This window comes from Loxodonta africana, unplaced genomic scaffold (genome assembly GCF_030014295.1).
Source record: "Loxodonta africana isolate mLoxAfr1 unplaced genomic scaffold, mLoxAfr1.hap2 scaffold_85, whole genome shotgun sequence".
Taxonomy (NCBI): domain Eukaryota; kingdom Metazoa; phylum Chordata; class Mammalia; order Proboscidea; family Elephantidae; genus Loxodonta; species Loxodonta africana.
In genome coordinates, this window is record NW_026975592.1 from 122,353 (window position 1) to 133,099 (window position 10,747).

A 10,747-nucleotide genomic window follows, 5' to 3' on the forward strand; every position below is an offset into this window, starting at 1 on the left:
TTCACAGTTTTATCCATAATTCGTTATGATCTACACAGTTGCATGCCTTTGCATAGTCAATAAAACATAAGAAAACATCTTTCTAGCATTCTCTGCTTTCAGTCAGGACTCTTCTGACATCAGCAATGATATAATTCATTCTGTATACTCTTCTGAATGTGGCTTGATTTCCAGCAGTTCCCTGTTGACGCACTGCTACAACCACTTTTGAATGATCATCAGCAAAATTTTACTTGTATTTGATATTAATGATATTGTTCCATAATTTCTGCATTCACTTGGATCCCCCTTTTTTGGAATAGGCATAAATATGAATCTTTCCCAGTTGGTTGGTCAGGTAAGTGTCTCCCAAATTTCTTGACTTAGACGAGTGAGTCTTTCTGATACTGTATCTGTTTGTTGAAATATTTCAATGGGTATTTTGTCAATTTCCTGGAGCCTTGTTGTTCACCAATGCCTTCATTGCAGCTTGAACCTCTTCCTTCAGTACGATGAATTCTTCATCATATTCTGTCTCCTGAAGTAGTTGAATGTTGACCGATTCTTTTTGGTACAGTGACTGTGTATATTCCTTCCATCTTTTTTGATGCTTCCTATGTCATTTAATATTTTCCCTGCAGAATCCTTCAATATTACAACACGAGGCTTGAATTTTTTCCTCAATTCTTTCAGCTCGAGAAATGCTGAGCTTGTTCTTCCCTTTTGGTTTTCTGTCTCTAGGTATTTGCACGTTTTATTATACTACTTTAATTTGCCTTCTTGAACCATCCTTTGAAATCTTTTGTTTAGCCCTTTTATTTCATCACTTCCTCAGCTTACTTAACTACTTGATGTTCAAGAGTAAGTTTCAGAGTCTCTTGCGACATCCATTTTGGTCTTTTCTTTCTTTCCTGTCTTTTTAATGACCTTTTGCTTTCTTCCTATATAACATTTTTGACATCAGTCCACAACTTGTCTGGTCTTCGGTCATTAATGAAAACTAAGAATAGCTTATTATTGGGATAAGTACATTCTCACGAGAACACAGTAACCAGGAAATATAGTAAGGAGGCTTATTTCACAGAAATAAAGGAAAGATGGTAACAAGTTTAGAAAATTCACACATTCAGGATGCATCACCTAATACAATGCTCAGTCTACATAGTAATGAGGCTCTAACTCTGGTTTCCTGAGTTTCACATATTTCAAAAGGCACTCCTCTTGAGGCTAAATGCACTAAAGCTGGTAGACCACTTTACCAAAGAACTCCATAGGCTTAAAAAGTAGGTGCTCAACCATGTATTCCACAGATCATGAAAGGGATTTATGAAATCATAAAATACAACACATAGAAGTAAAAATGTTTGTATGTACTCTCCAGAACATCTTTAGGTTATGTTGCATTAAGTAAATGGTCTTTCAGAATAAATTCTTCTTTGAGATCTCACTGTCTCTTACTGTTGATGTTGTTGTGTCAAGTCAATTTTGATTATGAGGGACCCTATAGGATAGATTATAACTGCTCCATAAGTCTTCCTAGCGTTGTAGAAAAGAACTTGAATGCTGCTTCAAGTTAAAACAGAGAGGTTTAAGGGTTTAAAACAATTGCAGTTAGGGAATTCCATAGCTTATTGAAAATGGAACCAGGTAGTCCTGGAGCAGGTTCTTTATACATGTATTCTTATGGGGTAAAAGAGGAACTAAACCATAAAAAAAAAAAAAAAAAAACTAGTGCCATCAAACCATAGGGAGGGCAATTACAGGAAAGCCAATAAATATTGTAATAACCACACTCTGGTTGGTTATTGATTATTAATAATATAGTTAGTGACTACAAATGGTTTCACAGGATGCTTAGATCATGGTCACAGGATGCTTACATGTATTTTCTTTGTCTGTCTTGCAAAAGTATCTTGGTAACAGCACCCAGACAGTTCTCTTCCTGAGTACGTGTGTTCTGAGGGGTGCAGAGAGTCACTTGATTAAAACCCCTTGGGGCATATGGTTTTACATCCTTGTTTTGACCATCAAGGAAAAACATGTTTTTCTTCAAAAACACAGCTGTTAGTCTAGAAATCCAGATTAAAACTAGATAGCATAGCCAGCATATTATGCCTCTGTCTCACTGACTGCCCTGAAAGTTGTCTTTTCCTGAAACACTAGGCTCTAATCTTCACAGGAGTAGATTACCATATCTCTTCTCCCACAGAGCCACTGGTGGGTTTGAACCACTGACCTTTGGGTTAGGGCTGAGTGCTTAACCGTTGGGGTATATAGTATCGAGCAATTTAACCTCTGAGAGTTTTTGTTTCCTCATATATGAAACAGGATATTGATAGTATGCTATGTTATGTAATTAAAAAAAATAATAATTACTTGGGTCTTAAATGTGATAAAGTTTGTCAAAACAACTCAGTGTCTGTCACATAAAAAGCATCAAAGAAATATGTTATTATTAGTAATAGTATCATATTATTATTATAGTTATTTGTCTTTATTGTGATTTGCAGTATTTGGTTAGTTTTCAGAAAATTTGAAGACGCAGATAGATACTCCATGGATCAAAATCCTGTGGAATTCACTCCAGAATTAAACTTCTTTGGCATATTCAAGGGATTTGAACTTCTCAATTCACAACATATTAACATGATAAACATTCATAAACATCTCGTACAATTACATCCTACAGATTTTAGAAACATTGTAGGGTCTGGTCCAGTTGCTCATTGGGACTCCAACCGTGTTTTGAGTTTAGGTCAGTGAACTAGGACTTTTGCACCTATTAACTTCCAGAAGGCATCTTTCACATCTTTGTTCCTCAAGCTGTAGATGAGGGGGTTCAGCATGGGGCTGACCACTGTGTAGAATACAGAGGCCACTTTGACTGTCTGCCAAGAGTTTTTGGAGTTAGGCACACAGTAGAGGGAAAGGATGGTCCCGTGGAAGATGGTGATGGCAGTCAGGTGGGAGGCACAGGTGGAGAAGGCTTTGCGACGTCCACTGGCAGATTGGATTTTTAGTACACTCACAAAAATAAAAATGTATGAAGTGAGAATTAGTAGTGTACTCACCTCATTGAAGGTGGCAAGCCCAAAAAGCAGAAGGTGAGGAATGCGTATATCAGAGCTAGAGACAGCTATGAGAGCAGTATACTCACAGAAAAAGTGGTTGATTACATTGTGTCCAGAAAAGTCTAGAAGGAGAGCATAGCAAAGGTGTACCAAGGAGCCAAACATCCCCCACAGATATGAGCCAGCCCCCAGCTAGGCACAGAGTCTTTGTGACATGACCACTGTATAGAGCAGAGGATTGCAGATGGCCACAAAGTGGTCACAGGCCATCACTGCCAGTAGGAAGGACTCAGTCACCACTGCAGTGCAGGACAGGGAGAACTGGAGCATGCAGCTAAAGTAGAAGATGCTTTTATCTGCCATGACCAAGTTTTCAAGCAGCTTTGGAGTAACGATAGAGGAGTAACAAAAATCAACAAAAGAAAGGTGACTAAGGAAAAAGTACATGGGAGTGTGAAATTTGGGGTTAATCTTGATGATCACTATCATCCCAAGATTCCTTACCACGGTGACACTGTACATGATCAGAAACACAAGGAAAAGAGGAATCTGAAGCTCTGGGTAATCTGTGAATCCCAAGAGGGCAAAGGTTGTCTCCACACTCAGGTTTCTTTCAGCCATTGTCACACTTCCTTTGAAGGGAAAGGGGTGGGAGGAGAGTGTTGTTCCTGTCAAAGGGGAAGGTTTATGGGGGTGAATGACAAATATGTTTTGTTATGGTAGAGAAAAGAAAGTGAGAATAAAGAGTTATTGGAACTAGTTCTCTCCATAAGGAACATACCTTATGCAAATAGCTGCTATGTGTATGCCAAACCAAGCTGATGTCTAAAACATTTATGAATTTCCATTGCCCTTTGAAATATTAGAATACGGGTTTCCATAGAAACACTTGTGATACTGAGTGTGTAGGAGTTATATTCACATGTACATTAGCTTTTTCCTTGCAGGCACAAGTACCATCAAAGGCACATAACTGACACTAAGCAAATACATACATACATATAGGACATACATACAGTACATAAGCTAGCTCGATTCTGTGAAAAAAATGTAAAATGTTTGTCTCAAAGAATAAAATATACTGCTGCTATATTTTGCCTGTATTCTCAAATCAATTAAAATATTTAAAGGAATATGCTTATATTTTAAGGAGAAAATGAAATACTAAAGAACCTAGGAAAAAAGCAGTGCAATTTCATTAGCACTTTTTATTCCATGAAGGCTACTACTCCTTTTGAATATCTTGATTGCCCAGTGATTGAGGCTAAGGGGGATAATGACTTCCTTTTGACATGAGTGCCCACTTTATTAGGGTTTATGGCTTAGCTTGATGTAAGGCTTATCTTCTGTTACAACCTAGGCATTATATACATACATACATATATACACACACACACACACACACACACACACACACACACATGAGGAGCCCTGGTAGAGTAGAGGTGGCACGGTGGTTAAGAGTTTGGCTGCTAACCAAAAAGATGGGCTGTTTGAATCCACCAGTTGCTTCTTGGAAATTCTATGGGACAGTTCTACTTTGTCCTATAGGGTCGCTATGAGTCCAAATCAACTGGATGGGAATGGGTTCAGTTTTGGTTTGAGTAGAGTCGTGGTTAAAGTGCTCGGGTGCTAACTTAATGGTCAGCGATTCAAAACTCCAGCTTCTCCATGGGATGAAGATATACTTGTCAGCTTCCATAAAGATTTACAGCCTCAGAAATCATATAGGGCAGTTCTACTGTGTCCTATAGGGTTGCTATGAGTTGTAATTGACTCAACAGCAGCTGATAAATATATATGTATATGTGTATGTATATGTATATGCACACATACATGCGTACATGCACACATGTATCATGTATACATGCATGTATGCATATATTTTAGCGGTTCCAAGATTTATCAAATTAGAGTTATAACAGGACTAAGTAGAAAGTTATGTTTGCATATAAATTATAACTCGACTCAATTCTTAGAAAAGTTTATATACCAATTTAAGGTGCATGTAAAGAAAATAAGGATAAATACCCATTTTTAAGCAGAAAGTTTATTCTATTCTTTGTGAAATTGCTGCCAATGGATAATAAAGATAAATATTTCCATATTAACTTCTCTCTTTAATATGATGGGGCTCAGACTTAGCAGTTACAGTGACTTAATATTGAAAGAAAAATCAGAGAAGACCACAGTTAACACATCAGGAAAATAATATTTTCACCGGTTCATTAAAAAACCTGAGGCAACTCACCTGCTGCAGAGAAACAGGCCACCACTGTCCTGTTTCTCTGTAACCCGAGTGTTTCGGGAGCACTGCAGCTATTACGTCTACCTCTACAGCCCTTGGGACTCCAACTCTGGGGAATCACTAGCATCTGTGTCTCAAGCCAATTAATTAAGGCAAGTGCCAGGTTCTTTGTACCATTGTTAATGACTGAAATTTCCTTGTAATCACATAGAAAATTTGCAGCATGAAGTTGCCTACCAGGCTTTATTTGCACATTACTAAATGTCCTATGGAATTAACAAAACTAAGCTAATTTTTTTAAGGCAGGATTTCTCACATCAGAGATCCTTGCCACATCTATAATACAATTGCCTAGAATTCTAGGTTATGCACTTTCCTAGGCCCAAATCAGAATTCCTAGGAATGGGACACAATCATATCCACATTTAAGAAGGAGCTTGGGTGACACGTATAAACATTGAGGCGTAAAAACCACTGTTAAGTGCTAAAATCACATTGGTAAGATGGTAAGATCTGGTGCTTTTCTTTTTTTGTAACAATCTCGGTGGCATAATGGTTAATAGTTTGGCTGCTAACCAAAAGGTCAGCAGTTAGATTCCACCAGGTGCTCCTCGGAAACCCTATGGAACAGTTATACCCTGTCCTATAGGGTCGCTATGAGTCGGAATTGACTTGACTGGCAATGGGGTCTTTTTTGGTATATTTAATAGGTTTAACTCATTCATCCATTAAGTCAACATATGTTTTAATATCTTATCATGCTGATTATTTTACATTTGCCTCTACATGTCCATTTTCTGCTTTTCTGTCTCTTTCAGTGTGTTCCTTTGCTCTGATATGTATGATATCAGAAGGTTGATATCAACTTTTAAGGTTCTATGTCTTTAGCAGCCGGTATTCTTTCTAAAATGATGTTACTAAGAAGCTATTGGTGTTAGGAAGGAGAGAGTTTGACACATTAGACTGTGAGGTTCATAATTATGATTTTTAATTTTTTTTCCCTTGGTTACCCATCAGGACCGTCACATAAAAATCAACATTTTATCTTCACACTCAGTGATATCATATTTACCATCACTTCCTGTACAATAACAAACATATATATACAGCCTTGGGGAAAAAGGAATAAAGAACTTGGTTGAAGTTTAGGGATGGTGCCTCCAGGCTCTTATTGCTAATTCTCCTATATGCATAACCCTAGTCAGTTATAATTTTTCAGAATTTCTCTGTAACTATGACACCCATATTGCTTAAGTCGGATTGAAGAATGTTTTTTTGTTTGTTTGTGTTTTAATCATTCACAATGTCAATATGTGAATCAAGGAATTTGAGTTTTACAGTTTGATGTTTACTTATTGTATTAGTTTCTTAGGACTGCCAAAAGAAATCACCACAAGCTTCGTAGCTTAAAACAACAGAAATTTATTTGTTTGCAGTTCTGGAAGCCAAATGTTTGAATTCATGGTACTGGCAGGGACATGTTCTCTTTGAAGGCATCAGGAGAAAATTCTTCCTTGACTCTTCCAGCTTCCGATGGTTCCTTGTGTTCCAAGGCTTGTAGCAGCATAACTCCAAGTTCTGCCCCCATCTCCACATGGCCTTCTTCCCTATGTGACTCTGTGTCCTTGGCTACTTCTCATAATGAGATTCTCACTGGATTTATGGCCCAGCCTAAGAGAGTATGAAGGATTCCTGGTGGCGCTGCAGTTAAGAACACGGCCCAAAGGTTGGCAGTTTGAATGCACCAGCTGCTCTACAGGACAAAGATGTAGCAGTCTGCTTCCAAAAGGATTGCAGCCTTGGAATTCCTATGGTGCAGTTCTACTCTGTCCTATAGTGTTGGTATGAATGGGAATTGATTCCATGGCAATCAGTTTTCATTTTAAGGAGGTATGATTGTATTTTTAATCTTTAGCTTAACTATGTCTTCAAAGACCCTATTTCCAAAAAGGTCATATTCTGAAGTTCTAAGTGGGTATGAGTATTTTGGGGGGAGACACTATTCAATCCACTACACTTGATTTACTTCACATATGATTCAAAAGTATTTTGCTAAAGATTCAAGTAACTGGAGATCAAATTATCAGATAACTGGTGTATTGTAATAGATGTAAAATTCAGATGGGTATATTGACTAGATAATTTGAATTAGCATCTCTTCTAGAGACACTGAACAATATTCAACATCATAAAGCAAATTCTTTCCAGAAATAAATCAATCTTCAAGATTGTATTGTGTGGCTCGTTAACTTTCTGGCAGTCTCCTTCACATCTTTGTTCCTGAGACTGTAGATCAGGAGGTTCAGCATGGGGATGACCACTATGTAAAGCACAGATCCTACTTTGACGATGAGCCATGAGGTTTTGGAATGGGGTACACAATAGAGGAACAGGACAGTCCCATGGAAAATGGTGATGGTGGTCAAATGGGAGGCACAGGTGGAGAAGGCTTTTTGGCACCCCCCGTCAGAAGGCATTTTTATGACAGTAATGAAAATGAAAATATAAGTAGTGAGGATGATCATCAGGCTGCTCACCTCATTGAACATGGCAATGAAAAACAAAGCACCTGGCTGATATAGGGATCAGAGCACGAGACAGAAACAATGACAGAGTGCTCACAGACAAAGTTATTTATGATAGTAGAACCACAGAAGGATAATGCCAGAAGAAAATAAGTAAGTGTCAGGGAAGTAACTATACCCCATGCACAGGGCCCGGCCACTAATGATGCACAGGTCTTTGAGGACATGACAACGGTGTAAAGCAGGGGGTTACAAACTGCCACAAAACGGTCATAGGCCATAACTGCCAATATGAATGTTTCTGCAGTTGCAAATATAGAAGCCAAGAAGAACTGCATGATGCACCCTGTGAAGGAGATGGTTCTGTCTCCCACAACCAAGTTTTCTAATAGTTTGGGTGTAACTATAGTGGAGTAGCAGAAATCAACAAAAGACAAGTGACTGAGGAAAAAGTACATGGGGGTGTGGAGTTTGGGGTTGATCCTGATGATCACAATCATGCCCAGGTTCCCCATCACAGTGACCATGTAGATGGCCAGGAACATCGTGAAGAGGGGCACCTGGAGGTCTGGGTATTCTGAGAAGCCCAAGAGGGTGAATGTGGCTCCAGTACTCTGATTTCCTACAGTTAACGCCATGATTATTGCTAGAGAAATTCTGAAGTAAAGATAATAGAAATTAGTAACAATATTAATGATAATAACATACTTATATAACATTTACCATTTCAAATATTGAGCTAAAACATTAAAATGTATTAATTAATTTACATCTCCAAGTAACACTATAAACTATAAAACAGGTAGCCCCACAATTTCCTTAAGAAAACTGATGTATATGTAACTGAAGGACCTTGTTTGAGATTACACAGTATAGTCAGTGATGAGCTGGATTTTGAACCCAGGAAATTGTTCTTGAGTGACAGAACTTCAGTAGTTTTCTTCAGGATAGCAGTTTCAGAAAACATGTGCATTTCACCATTCTGTCATTCTAAAAGTTCATGTTTATTAATAGCACTAAGAAAACAAAGAATGTAAATTTAGTGCTAAAGGAGAAATTATAAAGGTAAGATCAGGAGAAGTAGGAGACATAAGACCACCATCATTAGAATACTGAGACTGAGAATCATAAGAGATAGCCTGGCTCAGGAAAACGGCATTTGTAAATGCCCACAATATTGTTTGAATTTTGCAAAAAATACGTGGATGTTTAAGGGGATGTGCAGATTGCATATTGCTGTCGAGTCCTATTCATAGTGACCCTAAAGGACATAGTAGAATGGCTGGCACAGGTTTTCCAAGGCTGTAATCTTTAAGGAAACAAACTGTCCTATCTCTTCCTGCTGTTAGGATTGTGAGTTCGAAACACTCACTTCTCAGTTAGCACCCAAGCATTTAGCCACTGCTTTTCACCAGAGCTTCTTAAAGGAGACATAACCTTGTATATCTACAAGTTATTCTTTGATTCTTTCCTGAATGTACAATTACTTTAGGGTTCTAAAATTAATGTAACACCCTGGTAAAAACAATGAGCTTACATTTTTTTTGACATATTGCTCTTTTAGTCCTGTGTTTTCATTCTCATTTTAGTCCTTTCTTATTTAGTCATCTGATGCCCTTCGAATACTCATGTAGTCCACTTCATCATTATTTTTAACTCTCCATTATTATTATTTTTTTTATTTTTAACTGACAACAATACCGGGAATATGATCTCATTCAATGCTCATACCCAAGCCCAATCCAAACCCAGTGCTGTTGAGTCGATTCTGACTCATAGAGACCTATAGGACAAAGTAGAACTGCCACATAGAATTTCCAAGGAGTGCCTGTTGGATTCCAACTGCCTACCCTTTGGTTAGCAGCCATAGCACTTAACCACTACGCCACCAGGTTTACCTCAACGCTTATAGATTCCCTGAATCAGAGGGGAAGTTACAATGTATTTCCCCATATTTTCCAGAGCACGTTTACCAATAGTTATATGCTCATTGCCAACCAGTCCATTCCGACTCACAGGAATACTACTTTTTTAGTTATTTTTCAGGGGTTTTGACTAAAGCTGTATTTGTGATAATCTTTTTTTTGGCAATCTTTGTATGTGTTATTTTGAAAGAAAATGAAGTATCTTGTAACCACAGTTTATAATCAAAATATAGAATAGGCCAAAAAAAAAAAAAAAAAAAAAACTAACCAAGAAGAAACACACCTCTGAAATTTCCAGATTAATAAAAGATTCTTAATGTGAATTCCATAAATGAAGACAGCATGCCAGCGTTTTTGCATTGCTCAAGGTTGAAAGGGATTATTATATCCTTTAGAGTTAAAAGATTATTTCTGACTCAAAAAAGAAAAAAAAATGTATTCCTATATGAGGAAGAGGAATAGGCTGGAGATTGACAAAGAGCCCCTGAGTCAGCATAATGAAAAAAGGATGGGCTTTGGAAAAAATTTAATTTCAGGTTCAGAATTGCCATCAGCTATGTGATCTTTTATGAATTACTCATATTTTCTGAGCCTCGGTTTCTTTACCAGTAATATTAAAAAAAAAAAAAAGATAAAATAATCCATAGCTCATAAGAATGAGAGGATTAAATCGGAAAATGGTGGTAAATACTTAACTCAGTGTAATAGTTGTGGAATTCAATAAATCTAGGCTCCCCACTTTCTCATTTTTTAATTTTTAGTGTTGTTATGAATTGATATGATTTTTAAACTTTTGTATTATTATAAAACTGATTAGAAATAGAGGAAAGGCCAAAGTTTCTAGCAATAGACATGAGGGTACAATGTGGACTTTTGGCCTCTTTAGTCTTAAGTCACCAATTCCTACCCTTCAATACATTTTCCCTACTCTCCCCTTTGATGTCATATCACTATCTGGCTCTCTCTGGTCCTCCTTTTCTCATCTCAGGTTGGTTCCTA

General features: G+C 37.6%; 2 pseudogenes; both read right to left on the minus strand.

The window, feature by feature from the left end:
* Positions 1-2,484: 2,484 nt before the first annotated feature.
* LOC135230196 (olfactory receptor 5D14-like) lies at positions 2,485-4,923 on the minus strand (annotated as a pseudogene).
* A 904-nt stretch (positions 4,924-5,827) lies between these two features.
* Positions 5,828-9,928, minus strand: LOC135230195 (olfactory receptor 5D13-like; annotated as a pseudogene).
* Positions 9,929-10,747: the final 819 nt, after the last annotated feature.